At 34.4% G+C, this 5955-nt stretch overlaps 1 long non-coding RNA gene across 1 annotated transcript; it reads left to right on the top strand.

Moving 5' to 3' along the window:
- The first annotated feature begins 301 nt into the window (after positions 1-301).
- LOC143241963 (uncharacterized) lies at positions 302-1143 on the top strand. The gene is made up of 2 exons (XR_013022365.1): positions 302-573; positions 845-1143. It is a non-coding gene; the product is annotated as an uncharacterized LOC143241963 (long non-coding RNA).
- Positions 1144-5955: the final 4812 nt, after the last annotated feature.

Here is a 5955-nt window from a genome sequence, read left to right as displayed (position 1 = left end):
GAAAACTCTTGGTGGACATAGCACCGTTAGCCAGTTGTGTATCTTTATGTTTAACAAGAAAAACATTATAAGATTACATCAGCTTGGCTAGACGATATGAGATAAACGTTTATATAATACGCTATTTACACGTGTATAAAAACGCTAAAGATTTGTAATTTTCAACGATAAAAGATGGCTAGGTCTAACGTGATTTGCGTAACAAATACGTCTTATACATTCAAAGGCGTTATCTATCGGTGTTTAGACCATAACGTTAAATACAAACTTTTGCTGTGTAGCGACGAGTTTATAACTGACATAGTGTACGAGAATGTTTATTGAACTTTGGAGTCCATGTCAAAAACGTCTCATTGACTTGTTTACAACAGCGAAATACAATTCCCAATGCCACTAGATCATTAGGTTGTCCAAAGTAGAATAATTATGAATATAGATACTAATGGCCATGACCTCTAGTATCAAGTTCAATACTACATCAGTTTTTTTAACCCTTAACATTAATCCATTGGTTAGGCCTAATTAAGCCTTACGTACCACCATTTCTAAACAGGACAATCACCTTCTAGTTAGGTAAGTGTTTTGAGTTGAGTATTTATGATTTATTTTGTGACCAATAAGGTAAGAGATGTTTGACTTAGACCTTGACCTTTATCTTACAAATTACATTAGTATATTTATAGTTCATCTCTGTTATTATAACCCCTCCGATGTTTGGGTTTGTGATATGTCTTTCGTCGTAGTGAACGGCGGACTTTGTTTAAAAGGCCCTATTTAAGACCTGAGTCTCCTGAGAAAATAATCACAACTTTATATATACTCAGTTACGTTTTTCTTCTTTCAGCCCACAGAAACTCAACCATGTCGGGCTTATCTTACCGAGATGACAGAAACTTCTGGAATCGTCCACAAATGTGGTTATGTCCAAAACAAGTTATGACTTTCATAAGTGTAGTCAGGTACCTCTCTAAGTTTAGTCGTGCCAATAACAAATTGTTGGTACCTCTCTAAACATAGTTGTGTAAATAGGAACTTCTTGGCTTCTCTTGAAACGTAGTTGTGTTAATAACAGTGCACAAATTCAAGTGTTAAGACTGAAAGTTCGACAATAAATTTGTGATTTCTGTTTTCAAGCACACTTTATATTACTGTGTTATTTGTTAATCCTGTAAATATATAGCATTAAGAATAAATATATGTATGGTTAGACCTTGCTATAAGTTCCCCAGGGGTTCGATTCTTCTCAGTGGACGCAGAAGATAGCCCAATGTGGCTTTGCTATAAGGAAACACACACCCCTTGCTTTAAAAACAATTTCATGGCTACTAATTAAATTATAAACAACAAATATACACACATCCCTTGCTGTAAAAACAATTTCATAGTTATTAATTAAATTATAAACAACAAATATATCTACCACAGTAGACTTAGTATAAGTAACGTTAATTTTCACATCTTTTCATACGAGAACGAGAAGTAATAGTGTGTATGTGCTTGTTCTTATAACAAAGTCACATAGAGCTATCTACTGTGTCCACCGAGGGGAATCGAACCTCTGATTTTTGCGTTGTAAGCACGAAGAATTACCGCTGTTCCAGCGGGGGACTATTTAATATTAAGTATTTATTTAGATTCGTGTAATAGTCAGTAGGGTTTCAAAATAAGTGTTCACATGGAGTCTTAAAAATAGCAATAGAATAATAATTGAACGTGACAACAATTTACCGCCATATTTGTATTATATTGAAAAATGAACAAAATATATAATTAATCCAAGCTTGTAAGTGTAGTTAGATTCACAAATCAAACTGCTACAATAGTTTCTGCCTTATTAACTTCAGTCTGTTTAAATATCACTAAAATAATATTATTCTTAATTAAACATTGTTTTAAACCATTGATTTAAATTAATACTTAAATCTTAGATTTATTTATTCTTAACCGAATGTAATTATAAACAGATAAATTCAAATTATGCAAAAAGGAAGGATGTTTTTCAATAATACCAAACATAATACTTTACACTGAGTTTAGAATAAAACAGATCATTCCTTTCAGTTCTCGAAACTCAGCTGAACAGTAAACAAACGATAACAAAATCTTATCTTTCTGCTACTTTTCATACAAATTTATCACTTGTTTTGTTGAAAGGATTCCTGAAGACCTATCTCTGGGGTTCTCGCGAATTCTGACCTCTTGACTTAACAAGAGTTACATTGTTTGCCGTGTTTTGCACGAGTACAAGGAACTTACGCGACGTCCATGTAATAAATCAGATTAGCTCTGCGGTCGTGATGAATTTTGAAAGAAAAAAAAAAGAGTTGTTTACCTACTGGAAAGTAATGCTTGGATTATCTTGTGGAATTTGCTTTTAAATTTCTCATAACCTACAAGAAATATTGATCGTTGTTTCATGGTGGATCTTTATAAGCTTTGGTATTACTTTATATCCGGTTATACGATAAATCTTATAAATGTAAGCTTTGGTATTACTTTATATCCGGTTATACGATAAATCTTATAAATGTAAGCTTTGGTATTACTTTATATCCGGTTATACGATAAATCTTATAAATGTAAGCTTTGGTATTACTTTATATCCGGTTATACGATAAATCTTATAAATGTAAGCTTTGGTATTACTTTATATCCGGTTATACGATAAATTTTATAAATGTAAGCTTTGGTATTACTTTATATCCGGTTATACGATAAATCTTATAAATGTAAGCTTTGGTATTACTTTATATCCGGTTATACGATAAATCTTATAAATGTAAGCTTTGGTATTACTTTATATCCGGTTATACGATAAATCTTATAAATGTAAGCTTTGGTATTACTTTATATCCGGTTATACGATAAATTTTATAAATGTAAGCTTTGGTATTACTTTATATCCGGTTATACGATAAATCTTATAAATGTAAGCTTTGGTATTACTTTATATCCGGTTATACGATAAATCTTATAAATGTAAGCTTTGGTATTACTTTATATCCGGTTATACGATAAATCTATAAATGTAAGCTTTGGTATTACTTTATATCCGGTTATACGATAAATCTTATAAATGTAAGCTTTGGTATTACTTTATATCCGGTTATACGATAAATCTTATAAATGTAAGCTTTGGTATTACTTTATATCCGGTTATACGATAAATCTTATAAATGTAAGCTTTGGTATTACTTTATATCCGGTTACACAATAAATCTTATAAATGTAAGCTTTGGTATTGTTTTATACCAAGTTATATGATAAATCTTATAGATATAAGCTTTAGTAAAATGTTATATCAGGTTATACGAATAATTTTGCGTATTAACTATGGTATTACTTAATACCATGTTATACGAATAGTCAGTCTGATGGATTATTAGGTCCGATAGTATTTTTTTCTTGGTTATCAGAGATTCTGATTAAGTGATTGAAACCATCTGAGACATGTTTATGAACTGTTGTTTACTGTATTATAAATCTCAGTTTATCTGTTTTTCTTGTTATTACGAAACGAACATCTAGATTATTATTAGAAGTGTTGTTTACACTCAGGTTATAAAAACCCAGAGTGACAGGACACGTTCAAAGTCAGGAGAGAAACAAACTTAACAATATATTTCCTTTATGGAGAAATGTGCGAAGGAAGGCGTGTAACATTTACCACATTGACTCTTCCTGGTATTTACCAAGGCCAGGTTTTAGAGGGCCAGGTGACCAAGTAGTGTAACATCTATCATTTTGACTCCTTTAGTCTGGTATTTACCAAGGCCAGGTTTTAGAGGGCCAGGTGACCAAGTAGTGTAACATCTATCATTTTGACTCCTTTAGTCTGGTATTTACCAAGGCCAGGTTTTAGAGGGCCAGGTGACCAAGTAGTGTAACATCTATCATTTTGACTCCTTTAGTCTGGTATTTACCAAGGCCAGGTTTTGGAGGGCCAGGCGACCAAATAGTGTAACATCTATCATTTTGACTCTTCCTGGTATTTACCAAGGCCAGGTTTTGGAGGGCCAGGTGACCAAGTAGTGTAACATCTATCATTTTGACTCCTTTAGTCTGGTATTTACCAAGGCCAGGTTTTAGAGGGCCAGGTGACCAAGTAGTGTAACATCTATCATTTTGACTCCTTTAGTCTGGTATTTACCAAGGCCAGGTTTTGGAGGGCCAGGCGACCAAATAGTGTAACATCTATCATTTTGACTCTTCCTGGTATTTACCAAGACCAGGTTTTAGAGGGCCAGGTGACCAAGTAGTGTAACATCTATCATTTTGACTCTTCCTGGTATTTACCAAGACCAGGTTTTATAGGGCCAGGTGACCAAGTAGTGTAACATCTATCATTTTGACTCTTCCTGGTATTTACCAAGACCAGGTTTTAGAGGGCCAGGTGACCAAGTAGTGTAACATCTATCATTTTGACTCTTCCTGGTATTTACCAAGACCAGGTTTTAGAGGGCCAGGTGACCAAGTAGTGTAACATCTATCATTTTGACTCTTCCTGGTATTTACCAAGACCAGGTTTTATAGGCCAGGTGACCAAGTAGTGTAACATCTATCATTTTGACTCTTCCTGGTATTTACCAAGACCAGGTTTTAGAGGGCCAGGTGACCAAGTAGTGTAACATCTATCATTTTGTCTCCTTTAGTCTGGTATTTACCAAGGCCAGGTTTTGGAGGGCCAGGCGACCAAATAGTGTAACATCTATCATTTTGACTCTTCCTGGTATTTACCAAGACCAGGTTTTAGAGGGCCAGGTGACCAAGTAGTGTAACATCTATCATTTTGACTCTTCCTGGTATTTACCAAGACCAGGTTTTATAGGGCCAGGTGACCAAGTAGTGTAACATCTATCATTTTGACTCTTCCTGGTATTTACCAAGACCAGGTTTTATAGGGCCAGGTGACCAAGTAGTGTAACATCTATCATTTTGACTCCTTTAGTCTGGTATTTACCAAGGCCAGGTTTTGGAGGGCCAGGTGACCAAGTAGTGTAACATCTATCATTTTGACTCTTCCTGGTATTTACCAAGGCCAGGTTTTAGAGGGCCAGGTGACCAAGTAGTGTAACATCTATCATTTTGACTCCTTTAGTCTGGTATTTACCAAGGCCAGGTTTTGGAGGGCTAGGCGACCAAATAGTGTAACATCTATCATTTTGACTCTTCCTGGTATTTACCAAGACCAGGTTTTAGAGGGCCAGGTGACCAAGTAGTGTAACATCTATCATTTTGACTCCTTTAGTCTGGTATTTACCAAGGCCAGGTTTTGGAGGGCCAGGCGACCAAATAGTGTAACATCTATCATTTTGACTCTTCCTGGTATTTACCAAGACCAGGTTTTAGAGGGCCAGGTGACCAAGTAGTGTAACATCTATCATTTTGACTCCTTTAGTCTGGTATTTACCAAGACTGAATGTTGTAGAACCAGGTGATCATTTTGACTTTTCCTGGTATTTATCAAAATCAAATGTTGTAGAACCAGATGACCAGACACTGTGACATCTATCATTTCGACTCAGTTTTGTTTCTTGGTATTTACCAAAGTCAAAGATTGGAGGACCAGAAACTGGATAAAACCACTCGTTTTTTTTGTATACAAAGTTCCGTAGTTTCACTTACACATTTTTTGTTAGATCTTACTTTATCCACTGCCTTGTATTATGATTTATTTCGGACGAGCATTCAATGTTTATGTTACGTATTATGATATCAAGTAGCCTGAAACCGAGTTAAATTGTGATTTAAATTTAGAAGTTAACTAAATGTCCATATGTATGAAATTTATGATATTTGCCAACAAGATTGACACAGGTTTCTTTAAATACAAATATATTTTAATATACAAATAATAATACACTAACTGTTATTACAAATAAAGATTTATATACAACATTTTTACAAACTTGCAAACAATACTGAGTCTTCTATCTGGTCTGGAACAGAATATTT

The sequence above is a fragment of the Tachypleus tridentatus genome, unplaced genomic scaffold (genome assembly GCF_004210375.1).
Source record: "Tachypleus tridentatus isolate NWPU-2018 unplaced genomic scaffold, ASM421037v1 Hic_cluster_1, whole genome shotgun sequence".
NCBI lineage: Eukaryota > Metazoa > Arthropoda > Merostomata > Xiphosura > Limulidae > Tachypleus > Tachypleus tridentatus.
This window is presented reverse-complemented; position numbering and strand designations above follow the sequence as displayed.